Raw genomic sequence first — 15,311 nt, 5'->3', positions numbered from 1 at the left:
AGCTCTGGAAATTTAATCTCAGTTGCATTTTGTTATTTCCATTGCCATATAGTATTCTATGATTATACTCCAATTTACTTGTGAATTTGTCTATTGTTATCACACATTTGGGTTATAACCAGTTTTGCTTTTATGAACAAGGCTGCTATAAATATCTTTGTCACATGACACTGGTGTATATATATAAGAATAAGTGGAATTGCTAAACAATGTGGTATGCATATTTTCGGTTTTATTAAATAATACTCAGCAGTTTTTTTTCCCGAACTATCTCTACCGATTTACCCTTTCAAAGTAGATATATGGAAGTTGTCATTGCTCTATTAGTTATTGGTTTTTGCATATAAATTTCTCTAAAACTTGATGAATTAAAATCACAATAGTAATTTAATCAACTCATATTTTTTGTGGGTCAAGTATTAAGTAGCTGGACTCCTGAGCTTAGAGCCTTTCATTAGGTCACAATCAAATGTCATCTGGAACTAGAGTCTCATAAAAGATTGCCAGGGGTGAGAAGATTCATTTCAAAAGTAGTTTAGTCACATGGCAAGCAAACTGGTGCTGGATGCTAGCCTGGTGCCTCAGTTCCTACTCAGGCCTTTTGAATGCCCTGGGAATAGCGTGGTGGCCAGAATGAACAATCCAAGACAACAGAGTGGAAACTTCAATGCCCTTTAAAACCTAGTCTCAAAAGACATAAATTACTTCTGCTATATTATATTGGTCACATAAGTCAGCCTTGGTTCAATTTGGAGAACATTACAAAAGGGCAATAATACCAAGAAATACTAAGATGGCTTGATGGGGGCCATCTTGGAGGCTGGGTACTACACTCCCCATTCTTTCAACATTTAGAATTGTCAGACATTAAAAATATTTTTGTAGTTTTTATTTGGATTTTCCAGATTCCTAATGAAAATAAGTATTTTCACATGCATAATTGCATTCACTTTGTGAAGTATGTTAAAATAATTTTTATATCTAGTGTCTGCAGGGCTGAAGTATTTGACGGCCAAGCCCAAAGCTGTTTTATGCTAATCACTGAATTAAAGTATCATAAACTTATATTTTCTACAGGTCTCTTATATAAAAGTTTAGGAACAGAGTGAAAAAGAAAGGGAACCAAAGATCTGTAATATAGATTCAAAAATACAGTATTAAAAACAAGCCCCACTGAGCATGCCTTGAAAATAAGAGCAGGTCCTCCTGCTATAACTCCTTCATCTAAGAAAATTACTTTGCAATCGACTTAGAAAACCTATTTTCCTCTCCCCAAACCCACAAACCCCCTAATTTTCTGCATATCTATTTCTAGAGGAAGATTTCAATGCAGTTGTTTGGGGCAGAATGCTGGATGATTATTGTCTTTCCAAGTTTCCCCTTACTGGCACTATTATGCTCAAGCATTCTGATTTTGGCCAGCAACAGCAAAAGACTCAGAGGCATCTAGAATTTATGACCATTCTTCTCAGGCAACTAACAATAAAGAAATATCCATGAGGCCATACATGTAGTTTGAGAGAAGGATGTTAGTGCAGCAGCAGGAAGTGTGCTAGTAAGCTGGATGGCATACTTAGGCAACTTACACTGGCCTTCAGCATGTGTTAAACATGACTCTATTAGACATTTTGATGAGCATGTTTAATACATGGCTAAGGATAAGTTAATGAAGGGCAGCATAGGTTTCATCATCAACTAGTGTCTTATGGTCAGGCATTCAGTCCCTGTAAGTGGCAAGTAATGTAACTGGTGCCTCTTCTCAAAATAGAATTTTACTTCCTGAAGAGAGCACTGCAATGCTTAAAAACTCCTAGGCACCACTGCAGCAAATCTCCCAAGGGGGGTTGGCACAAAGTCCAGGAATTATATAAATCTACTATAGATATTCTAAGCACTGGATTGGTTCTACTGAAACTTGGGGGCCAAGTGATAGAGGTGATGTTTGTGTTCCTTTTTCATATATGGAGATGAGCAGCACCCAGCGCAACAGTAAGTACACAAAAAGTACTAAGAGATGCATTTATTTATTTCAGTAAAAAATTATATTTGGTTCAGTGGGTGGTAATCCATTGCTTTCCTACTGAACCCATCTGTCCGTAGCAGTGTCCAACTAGAGAGTTAAGGTGAGATCACTCCTACATTTTTTAAGGCTTTCATGATGAAGTTAATATGTGAAATAGCCTGAGGAATATGACATTTCTTTTCACTTATTACTTTGGTAATCGAACTCCAGAAACGTCCATTTGATATTTCTTACCATTATATCATTTACTCAAGAGGAAAATGTAAAGTGTCTTTCAATGCTAAGGATATATATTCCAACAATATGCTGGGAAACAGGAAAATAACAGACAGACGATGTAGGGGCTATAGTCAAGCAGATTTGAATTAAAACTGTACCTTAAAACTGTACCAATCCTTAAAATTGACACACTGAATGGCAAGTCAACGTAAAATACCATTTTCATAAGGAAGTTTTTACTCAGAGCTGCTGTTGAATAATTCCCACAAGGCCTGGGCAGTTTTCTTTTTCCAGTGCACAGTTACTTCCAGCATTGGTCACAGATCTCTTTGAGGAGAGGTAATTAAAGATTCGTAATAAATACTGCAGAGCCTCTCCTTAAGAGCATTAGCCTTCACTTCATCGGGTTCTGGAATGTGAAATAATCCAAGTACAAGAACTGAATGACTTGTTTTTTGGACGTCAAGTTAGGAGGTATTTATTAATTTCCATCCCAAGAATTCCATGATTAATTAAATACTACCAAAGAGTATGGGCATTAGAAAATTCTGTCTATCATGTTAGTCAATCAATTTCCCTCTCAGTTATATTGGTTTTGTTGCCTTCCATTCCCATGGGATCCTCCCACACTAAGGGAATATTTCCATGATATTATCCCCCCTCAGAAGAATCTGTTATTAGATGAGATTATGTTAATTTATTCCCAAATGTGTTAAATGATTCTACTGGTTTTCAAAACTAGTTGCATACATTTTGTTTTATAAAACTAATGACCACAAACTCAGAGGCTTAAAACAATGAAAATTTATTATCTTACAGTTCTGCAGTTCAGAAATCTGAGATGGATATCACCATGCTAAAATCAAGGTGACTGTGGGGCTGTGTTCTTTTCTGGAGGTTCTAGGGGAGTATCTGTTTCCTCAGCTTTTTTAAATATATCTACAGACTGACCCCATACTTTGGCTCATGACCCTCACCCTTCATCTTTAAAGCCAGCGAAATTGTATCACTTCAAACTTATCTCCATCATCACATCTCCTTGTCTTATTCTGATTCTTCTCACTCTTTCTCCCTAAGCACATTTGCATTTACACTGATTGTCCTACCTGGAGAATCCAAGATAATCTTATTTTAAAGTCATTTTATTAGAACCTTATTTTTATCTGCTATCTTAATTCTCCTTTGCCATGTAGTTTAATGTACTCATAGTTTCAGGGGATCAGGATATCGTTTTGTTGGGTTCATTATTCCGCATCCAAGCAATATTAATCAAGTACTTCTCACCATTCAATAATTACATAACAATATATATATTTTAGCCTCATGAATATATTTGTGAAAAATAACAAAGCAGTTCCATGACTAACCCCATTTTTGATGTCAAGAACATAACTCACTTCTTAGCACTGTTTTGTTGTGTTGCACATGGAACGCCTCCCTGAGCACTTCAAGTGACTAGATTGCTATTTGTTTAAAGCAGTGGTCTATATTTTCCCAAACGCTGGTATCAATTTATGTCCCCTAAGTCAAGGACCTCCCTTATCATTTGACATATGCTATAAAACTGAGGGTATTATGCAATATTACTCTTTTACCTTTCCACCTTGTCCTTCTCCGGCCATTATAGGGCAGAGCTAAATAATCCCTTTTAGGCATATCTAAATTATATTGGCCATGCCTCCATTATGGCATTAATCCACTGAATCCTACTTTATCCCCCGTTTCTCCTATTAATTAGTTCCTTGATCTCAGAAATGATGCATTATTCACCTATCTAGTCACATGATTTAATATTTCAGGCTGAAGTTAACAGAGGCTTAACTTCCACAAAAGAATAAATCAGTTATAGAATTATAGTCAACACGAAAGCAGTGCTGTAAATTGAGATGTGTGATACAGAATATTTATTAAGAGAATGGAAGTATATGTGTTTATTGTTTTTATAGGAGTTCTTTGAAATTAGGTAAAATATGCTAAAATAATTGAGAATAAGGACAATAGCTTCCAAGATGGAATAATGCTCTGATTTGTACAGAGCTTTAGAAAGAAATTCTCTGTGACACCTGCTATTTCCACCTGACATGGGTTAATATTACTTGAATGTTGGGGTTAATGCACTTGAACCTTTTTTGAGTAAAATATCATTATCTTGCAATATAGTTGAACCCTTTTGAGTTAATTATCATTATCCTGCAATTTATATAACAAGGTTTCATTTACTAATGACAATCAGAGTTACACTCATTAAACGGAGGGAAATCTCAAAATTAGAATATTATTGATCAAATTTACATTGCTATTTCTAAGTAATTAACATTGATCACATCCTGGATCAAATAACATATCACAAATTACTTCATAATGGCCCCAGAATGCAAATATAACCCATTTAATTCAAGCTGACAAAACCAACAATGTTTTCTAAATTCTTAATTATTTAATTGTCAGTTATTTTTTGGTCATGCAAATGACACTTCAAGAATCCCTCTTTCCCAAAAGAAAGTGATGACCATTTATGAAATATCTGAGTGAATGCTTCCAGTACCTTAATTCAAATTCATTCTGTAGTATATGTAATATACTATATACCCATTGGAACAAAATAAATATTTATTGACCTAAAATTAACCATTGTACTTCTAGTTTCCTCTCCAGAATGTAAAAAGCTGGAAGGAACTACCGCTGTTACAATGAAAAGAGTTGAACTAACTTCAAATTCACGACTTTTTGGAACTCATCAGAAATCGGTCAAGTGACCGAAAATCTAAGGAGAGACACTGCCTACAGGAGAAGAGAAGCTGCTAAAACTCACCCAACTAAAGCAGTTGCAATCACACACCAGCAAGAAGCTGCTGACACTGTGAAACCCTGGGGGGCTGCAGAAGTTGGGGACAGTTTGTCCCTCCTGTGCGTTATCTCTCCGCAAAGCCTGCAGGTGGTTCACCAAAAAGGTCAACAAGAGCCCTGAGCCGTGAGGACTATGGTGCAGACCTGAGGAGGGGAACGGAAGCCATACAAAAGGGACAAGTAATTCCTACAGATCCTTCCCTCCAGCTGCACACAAAACACAGTGTGTGCAAGAAAGACTAGTGCTGCTGGCTTTACTTGGTGAACACTTATTTCAGCTAAGGGACAGCAAGGAAGAGGGAGGGATAAAACTCCCTGCTGCGGAGAGGTAAAACCAAACACGGAGCCCCAAACTCCAGGCAGGGAAGGAAAAGGAGATCCAAGAAAGCCATACCCCCAGGAGCCAGGGACATGGTGCATGCCTCAGACAAGAATCTTAAAATGAAGAATAGACACCACTTCCCCCCACACCACCACCAAGCCAGATGGTTAATTACAATGACAACGGCATGCTGCTAAGAGGACAGACCACATAAAAATACTGTCTCAGGGTCACAGCAGAAAGGGAAACCTAAAATTCAAAATCAAGCAAATTTTGCTCTGTTAAGGCACAAAACACCCTAGATATAAGGTCTCTGTAAATCAGAAGATTATGTTGCATTGAGAGAAATCATGGAAGAACAAATCTCAAATGCAGCCCAACTCCTAAACTGGATTACTTAAATCTCCTGAGCCAGAAGCCGAGCAGAAGGAAATTTGTGACTATTCTGAGGCATAAAACCATTACCTCAGTATTGACTGCTCTACGTAACATGTCTGGTTTTCAACAACAACAAAATTATAAGGTATTTAAATGACAAATGAAAAAGGAAAACAAAACAAAATGAAAATACTTTCAAGAGAAAGAGTGATCATGATAAACAGACTCAGACGTAAGACAAATGCTACATTTGGCTAATAAAGAATTTAAGAGGGACACCTGGGTGGCTCAGTCGTTAAATGTCTGCCTTCCCAGGGTCCAGGAATCAAACCCTGCATCGGGCTCCCTGCTCAGTGGGAGTCTGCTTCTCCTTCTCCTGCTCCTGCTTGTGCGCTCTCTCACTTTATCACTCTCTGTCAAATAAATAAATAACATCATTAAAAAAAAGAATTTAAGATAACCATGATTAATAAATTCAAAGCTCTAATGGAACAGGAGGATAACATGCATGATCACATGGGTAATTTCAGTAGAGAGATGAAAATTATAGAAGAATCAAAGGAAAACTGTAGAAATTAAAAACACATAATGGAAATAAAAAAAGCCTTCAACAGGCGTATCAGCATAATCAACACAGCCAAGGAAAAAAATCAGTGAAATTAATGATTACACAATAGGAATTACCAAGCTGAAACACAAAGAAAAATGTCAGTATAGGGAGAAAAAGCAGGATATCCACCAGCTGTGGAACTGTATCAAGTGTTCTAACATATGTGTAATTGCAACTGCAGGAGCAGATAGATGTGAAGGGGGAGAAGAAATATTTGGAAAAATAATGGCTGCAAATTTTCAAAAATTCATGTTGAGGCCAGCTTCTGTCTAAATATATGTGATTTCTCAGGCCTGACCTTACAAAGACTTTACCTGGCAGGCCTCACAGGGTAAAGCTGCTCTTTCCACACCAGACTTGATGCACAACCAAGTCTCTGAAAGGCGCTGAAGTCAGGACTCACTAAGCCTCTCTGGCTGTCTATGCTTTTATGTGTATCTGTGTTCCTAGCCAAGGCACCTCTACTTCGGGGTGTTATCAGGAAAACTTGATGATATTTTTCTCCACTGTGACTTAGTACTCAGTACTTTTTTCCACTTGTGGCTCATTCCCCTCTTCCTCCTGTTGCCTGGGTCCACAAAATTACAGGATTCATTTTTTCAGAGCTCCCCAACAGTGAGAAGAACCCTGTGTCCAGGCTGATCTGCCTGACCCACAACTGGCATACTATTCCACTGGGGAAAACCGAACAGGGTATACTACCAGAGTAAGTGATTAAAGGCTTAGTTGTTATTTCCATCTTGTCTTGTGCTTTAATCAGTTACTTTAACACCTGGAAAGTCGGCTCTGTCTCCAGCTCAGCTGAACTCCAGATAAATGTCAGACATGGAAACACAGATACAAGAAGCTCAAAAAAAAAAAAAAAAAAAACCCACCAAGAAGGATAACTACAAAGAAGCAAACAAACAATAGACTTAGACTGAGGCATATTCTGTTGAAATTCCTAAAAACAAAAAACAAACAAATGAAGGCACTAAGATAAAAAAAAAAGTTACAGAAGAGAGAGATGAAGATAAAAATTATTACAGATACTTTGGCAAAAGTTATGCAAGACAGAAAACAACGATATGACCTCTTAAAAGTTCTTTAAAGAAAAAAGTCCACTTACAATAATATACCCAGTGACGTTACAAAAATGAAGAAACAATAAAGAAATTCTCAAACACCTAAAGAATCCATGCCAGCAGACCTACTACAACAACTGATATTAAAGAAAACTTCTGGTAGAGAGAATATGATAGCAGACTGGAACGAGTCTACAAAAAAAAAAAGTGATTAGGGCTGAAAATAAACTTAGAAGAAGGTAAAATTAAGTTAAATTTTCTCATTTTAACTGTTCTAAAAGAAAACTGCTTAAAGCAAACGTAGGAGCAATGTATTACTTATATGCATAATGACAGTGTATGTACTATGGATATGCTTATTTAACATATCCAAAATTAGAGACAATGAGAACAATAGCATGGAGGATGAGGGGAGTAATTAGGAATATAATGTAAAGTTACTACTCTATGTAAAGTGGGTCAATATTATATGAATTTGGACTTTTTTTAACTTAAAGTTGTATATTTTAAACCCTTGCAATCACTAAAAACATTTCTTTAAAAAGATAAAAATAATAACTCAATAGAGAAGATTAAAAAATCATAAAAAAATCCTTCATGCAAGAGAAGACAGAAGAGGAAGAAAAAAGAAACAAAGAAAAAATAGAATAGAAAATATTTACGGACATCTGGATCTCTACAAATGAACATCTCCAGCGCTATCGAGGTACGAAGCGGGGAGCCCNGGGAGCCGTGAAACCGCGCACAGATATCGGAAGCTAAACAGAAGGGGGAGGGAGCCGCCGTGTCAGGGCGCCGGGAAGCGGTAGCCACCTGCAAGGGGGAGTGGACAGACCGCGGACCCGCACGCTTGAGACAGCAGGCTGAGAAGGGAGCTCCGGGAGCGCACGCGGGACGGCTGGCGGTTGGCGGGCCACCTGCACGGGGGAGCAGGCGGACTCGTGGACGGCACCCTCAAGACAACAGACTTAGAACGCGAACTCCAGGAGCGCGCGCAGGGCGGCTGGCGGGCCACCTGCACCGGGGAGCGGGCGGACCGCGGACCCGCACTCTGGAAACGGCAGACTGAGTCCGTGAGCCGGGAGCGTGCACCACCAAGCATCTCACGGAGCTCCGGAGCTCCGGTGTGCTCACTGGATCGAGGCTGAGACCGGGAGCTCCGGGAGCGTCCGCGGGGCGGCTGGCGGCTGGAGGGCCACCTGCACGGGGGAGCAGGCGGACTCGCGGTCAGCACCCGTGAGACACCAGACTGAGACGGGGAGCTCCGGGAGCCCGCGCGGGGCGGCTGGCGGCGGGCGGGGTTGGAAACACAAAGGACAGAGACGTGCCGGCCCTGGAAGTGAGGGCTGGGACGCCGGGTGTGGGGCGCACAGCCCGGGATGCTGCAGGGTTGAGCAGCACCAACAGAAACAGAGTTAAAGTGGCCAGAACATCAGTGGAGAACGATCCGCGATCCCTCTGTTCTGAGACAGAGGCTGAATTTCAGCCGCTGCTGCTCTCTCAGAAGAGGCATAGCAAACCGCCAGGGAAAGCCGCCAGAGAACAAAAGCCCGGAAATACCGGCTCACAGGGTGCCCATCCCCATCCCCCCTCGCAAGGGACACAGAGACTCTACCCAAACAGGGTTTTCTGAGTACNTGGCCTCGGCCACAGAATTAATACATATGGATGTATCCCAATTATCAGAAATGGAATTCAGAGCAACAATGGTCAAGATGATGAGTAAACTTGAAAAAAGCATCAGAGAAAGCGTTGCTGAGAATATAGAATCCCTAAGGGCAGAAATGAGAGCGAATCTGACAGAAATTAAAAACTCAGTGGGCCAAATACAGTCAAAACTAGAGGCTCTGACGGCCAGGGTCACCGAGGCAGAGGAACGCGTTAGCGAATTGGAGGATGGGTTAGTAGAAGAAAAAACGAAAATAGAAGCTGGTCTTAAAAAAATCCACGCCCACGAATGTAGATTACGGGAGATTACTGACTCTATGAAACGATCCAATGTCAGAATCATCGGCATCCCTGAAGGGGTGGAGAAAAACAGAGGTCTAGAAGAGATATTTGAACAAATTGTAGCTGAAAACTTCCCTAATCTAGCAAGGGAAACAAGCATTCGTGTCCAAGAGGCAGAGAGGACCCCATCCAAGCTCAACCAGGACAAACCTACGCCACGGCATGTCATAGTGCAATTCGCAAATATTAGATCCAAGGATACAGTATTGAAAGCGGCCAGGGCAAAGAAATTTCTCACGTACCAAGGCAAAGGTATCAGGATTACGTCAGACCTGTCTACAGAGACCTGGAATGAGAGAAAGGCTTGGGGGGGCATTTTTAAAGCTCTTTCAGAGAAAAACATGCAGCCAAGGATCCTTTATCCAGCAAAGCTGTCATTCAGAATTGATGGAGAAATAAAGACGTTCCAAAATCGCCAATCATTAACCAATTTCGTAACCACGAAACCAGCCCTACAGGAGATATTAAGGGGGGCTCTATAAAGGTAAAAAGGCCCCAAGAGTGATACAGAGCAGCAAGTCACAACCGATACAAAGACTTTAAAGAGAAATGGCATCATTAAAATCATATCTGTCAATAATCTCTATCAATCTAAATGGCTTAAACTCTCCCATAAAACGCCACAGGGTTGCAGATTGGATAAAAAGACATGACCCATCCATTTGCTGTCTACAAGAGACTCATTTTGAACCCAAAGATGCATTCAGACTTAGAGTAAGGGGATGGAGTACCATCTTCCACGCAAATGGACCTCAAAAGAAAGCTGGAGTAGCAATTCTCATATCAGATAGACTGGATTTTAAACTAGAGGCCATAGAGAGAGATACAGAAGGGCACTATATTATTCTTAAAGGAAGTATTCAACAAGTGGATATGACAATTATTAATATATATGCCCCCAACAGGGGAGCAGCAAGATACACAAGCCAACTCTTAACCAAAATAAAGAGACATATAGATAAGAACACAGTAATAGTAGGGGACCTCAACACCCCACTATCAGAAATAGACAGAACACCCTGGCAAAAACTAAGCAAAGAATCAAAGGCTTTGAATGCCATACTCGACGAGTTGGACCTCATAGATATATATAGAACACTACACCCCAGAACCAAAGAATACTCATTCTATTCAAATGCCCATGGAACATTCTCAAGAATAGATCATGCTCTGGGACACAAAACAGGTCTCAGCCAATACCAAAAGATTGAAATTATCCCCTGCATATTCTCAGACCACAACGCTCTGAAATTGGAACTCAACCACAAGGAAAAACCTGGAAGAAACTCAAACACTTGGAGGCTAAGAACCATCCTGCTCAAGAATGACTCGATAAACCAGGAAATCAAAAAACAAATTAAACAATTTATGGAGACCAACGAGAATGAATACACAACGGTCCAAAACCTATGGGATACTGCAAAGGCAGTCCTAAGGGGGAAATACATAGCCATCCAAGCCTCACTCAAAAGAATAGAAAAATCTAAAATGCAGTTTCTATATTCTCACCTCAAGAAACTGGAACAGCAACAGAGGGACAGGCCTAACCCACTGACAAGGAAGGAGTTGACCAAGATTAGAGCAGAAATCAATGAATTAGAGACCAGAACCACAGTAGAGCAGATCAACAGGACTAGAAGCTGGTTCTTTGAGAGAATCCATAAAATTGATAGACCACTGGCAAAACTTGTCCAAAAACAAAGAGAAAGGACTGAGATTATTAAAATTATGACTGAAAAGGGAGAGGTCACGACCAGCACCATTGAAATTGCAAGGATTATTAGAAACTTTTATCAACAGCTATATGCCAAAAAACTAAACAATCTGGAAGAGATGGAGGCCTTCCTGGAAACCTATAAACTACCAAGACTGAAACAGGAAGAAATAGATTTCTTAAATAGGCCAATTAACTATGAAGAAATTGAGTCAGTGATAAACAACCTTCCAAATAATAAAACTCCAGGCCCAGACGGTTTTCCTGGGGAATTCTACCAAACATTCAAAGAAGAAATAATACCTATTCTCCTAAAGCTATTTCAAAAAATAGAAACAGAAGGAAAGCTACCAAACTCATTCTATGAGGCTAATATTACCTTGATCCCCAAACCAGGCAAAGACCCCCTCAAAAAGGAGAATTACAGACCGATTTCTCTAATGAATATGGATGCCAAAATCCTCAACAAGATCCTTGCTAATAGAATCCAACAGTACATTAAAAGGATTATCCATCATGACCAAGTGGGATTCATACCTGGGATGCAAGCATGGTTCAACACTCGCAAATCAATCAATGTGATACATCATATCAACAAGAAAAGACTCAAGAACCATATGATCCTCTCAATTGATGCAGAAAAAGCATTTGACAAAATACAGCATCCTTTCCTGATTAAAACCCTTCAGAGTGTAGGAATAGAGGGTACATTTCTCAATCTCATAAAAGCCATCTATGAAAAGCCTACTGCAAGCATTATTCTCAATGGGGAAAAGCTGGAAGCCTTTCCCTTAAGATCAGGAACACGACAAGGATGCCCACTCTCGCCACTATTATTCAACATAGTACTAGAAGTCCTTGCAACAGCAATCAGAAGACAAAAAGGGATCAAAGGTATCCAAATCGGCAAAGAAGAAGTCAAACTGTCTCTCTTTGCAGATGACATGATACTCTATATGGAAAACCCAAAGGAATCCACTCCCAAACTATTAGAAGTTATAGAACAATTCAGTAAGGTGGCAGGATACAAAATCAATGCCCAGAAATCAGTTGCATTTCTATACACGAATAACGAGACTGAAGAAAGAGAAATTAGGGAATCCATCCCATTTACAATAACACCAAAAACCATGCGTTACCTTGGAATTAACTTAACCAGAGACGTAAAGGACCTATATGCTAGAAACTATAGATCACTTTTGAAAGATATTGAGGAAGACATAAAAAGATGGAAAAATATTCCATGCTCATGGATTGGAAGAATTAACATAGTTAAAATGTCCATACTACCCAGAGCAATCTACACTTTCAATGCTATCCCGATCAAAATACCGAGGACATTTTTCAAAGAACTGGAACAAATAGTCCTTAAATTTGTATGGAACCAGAAAAGGCCCCGAATCTCCAAGGAACTGTTGAAAAGGAAAAACAAAGCTGGGGGCATCACAATGCCGGATTTCGAGCTGTACTACAAAGCTGTGATCACAAAGACAGCATGGTACTGGCACAAAAACAGACACATCGACCAATGGAACAGAATAGAGAACCCAGAAATGGACCCTCGGCTCTTTGGGCAACTAATCTTTGATAAAGCAGGAAAAAACATCCGGTGGAAAAAAGACAGTCTCTTCAATAAATGGTGCTGGGAAAATTGGACAGCTACATGCAAAAGAATGAAACTTGACCACTCTCTCACACCATACACAAAAATAAACTCCAAATGGATGAAAGACCTCAATGTGAGACAGGAATCCATCAAAATTCTAGAGGAGAACATAGGCAACAACTTCTATGACATCGGCCAGAGCAACCTTTTTCACGACACATCTCCAAAGGCAAGAGAAATAAAAGATAAAATGAACTTATGGGACTTTATCAGGATAAAGAGCTTCTGCACAGCCAAGGAAACAGTCAAAAAAACTAAGAGACAGCCCACGGAATGGGAGAATATATTTGCAAAGGACACCACAGATAAAGGACTGGTATCCAAGATCTACAAAGAACTTCTCAAACTCAATACACGAGAAACAAATAAACAAATCATAAAATGGGCAGAAGATATGAACAGACACTTTTCCAATGAAGACATACAAATGGCTAACAGACACATGAAAAAATGTTCAAAATCATTAGCCATCAGGGAAATTCAAATCAAAACCACACTGAGATACCACCTTACGCCAGTTAGAATGGCAAAGATAGACAAGGCAAGAAACAACAATTGTTGGAGAGGATGTGGAGAAAGGGGATCCCTCCTACATTGTTGGTGGGAATGCAAGTTGGTACAGCCACTCTGGAAAACAGTGTGGAGGTCCCTTAAAAAGTTAAAAATTGAACTACCCTATGACCCAGCCATTGCACTACTGGGTGTTTACCCCAAAGATACAGACGTAGTAAAGAGAAGGGCCATATGCACCCCAATGTTCATAGCTGCATTGTCCACAATAGCCAAATCATGGAAGGAGCCGAGATGCCCTTCAACAGATGACTGGATTAAGAAGCTGTGGTCCATATATACAATGGAATATTACTCAGCTATCAGAAAGAACGAATTCTCAACATTTGCTGCAACATGGACGGCACTGGAGGAGATAATGCTAAGTGAAATAAGTCAAGCAGAGAAAGACAATTATCATATGATTTCTCTCATCTATGGAACATAAGAACTAGGATGATCGGTAGGGGAAGAAAGGGATAAAGAAAAGGGGGGTAATCAGAAGGGGGAATGAAACATGAGAGACTATGGACTATGAGAAACAAACTGAAGACTTCAGAGGGGAGGGGGTGGGGGAATGGGATAGACTGGTGATGGGTAGTAAGGAGGGCACGTATTGCATGGTGCACTGGGTGTTATACGCAACTAATGAAGCATCAAACTTTACATCGGAATCTGGGGATGTACTGTATGGTGATTAACATAATATAATAAAATAAAATAAAAAAAAGAAAAAAGAAAATATTTACGAAGAGAGTAGATTTTAATATAAATTTATAATCACTTTAAATATAAATGATCTAAATTCACCAATGAAAGGACAGAGCCAGTCAAATAGAATGAAAAAGCAATACATGAGTATGCTGTGTACAGTAAATCCACTTTAAATGTAAAGACACAGGTTAAATAAAAAGATGCATTAAACTATACCAAGCAATTAACAACCAAAAGAAAACTGGAGTAGTTATATTAACATCAGACTAAAGGACTCATGAACAGGCATAGTATTAAGAATAAAGTAGTAACATTATATAATGTCCCATTTCATTATATAATGAAAAAAATGGGTTACTAATTCCAAGAAGACACAACAATCCTAAATATGTAGGTTACTAACAATAAAGCTTCAAAATATATGGGACAAAAACTGATGAACTAAAATACATCCATAATTACAGCTAAAAAAGTCCACACCTCTCTCAGTAGTGCATAGAACAATATACAGTAAGTTAATAAAAATGTAGAAGACTATCAACCAACTAGACCTACTAAACATTTCTAGAACACTGTACCCAACAAAAGTACAGCACATGCCCTTTACAAGTACACAGGGTCTTTCTCCAAGACAGACAATATTTTGAGCCATAAAGCAAACCATAAAATTTAAAACAGAAATCTTACAAAATATCTTCTCAAACCATAATGGCATTAATGTAGAAATCACTAAGAGAAAGATAGCTGGAAAATTCCCAAATATATGGAAATTAAACAACCCACTTTTAAATATCCCTGGTGTCAAATGAGATTTCTCAAGGGAAATTAAAAACAAATATATGCAAATGAATGAGAATAAAATAAATATATAATTTATGGGGTGCGGTTGAAACAATGCTTAGAAGGATATTTATAGTAGTAAATAGTTATTTTAGGAAAACAGAAAATGGAATTCTCTCTTGGTGACACAAATATGTAGTATAAAGATTTTTACAATTTGGGTCCAAAATGTTTATGCATCTGCATCCCCATGCTTCTTCCTCAAATCTCTCATCCCCAAACTTCCCAATTTTTGTCCCTTCCAACTCTGTGGCTAACTAGCCAAACTATTTGGCAGCAAGAGGAGTTCTACTTTGGGCCATTTCTTTTTTCATATTGTGTATGATTGGATGAGTGCTTGAAGTGCTGCTCATAG

Source organism: Ailuropoda melanoleuca, chromosome 2 (assembly GCF_002007445.2).
Source record: "Ailuropoda melanoleuca isolate Jingjing chromosome 2, ASM200744v2, whole genome shotgun sequence".
NCBI lineage: Eukaryota > Metazoa > Chordata > Mammalia > Carnivora > Ursidae > Ailuropoda > Ailuropoda melanoleuca.
This window is presented reverse-complemented; position numbering follows the sequence as displayed.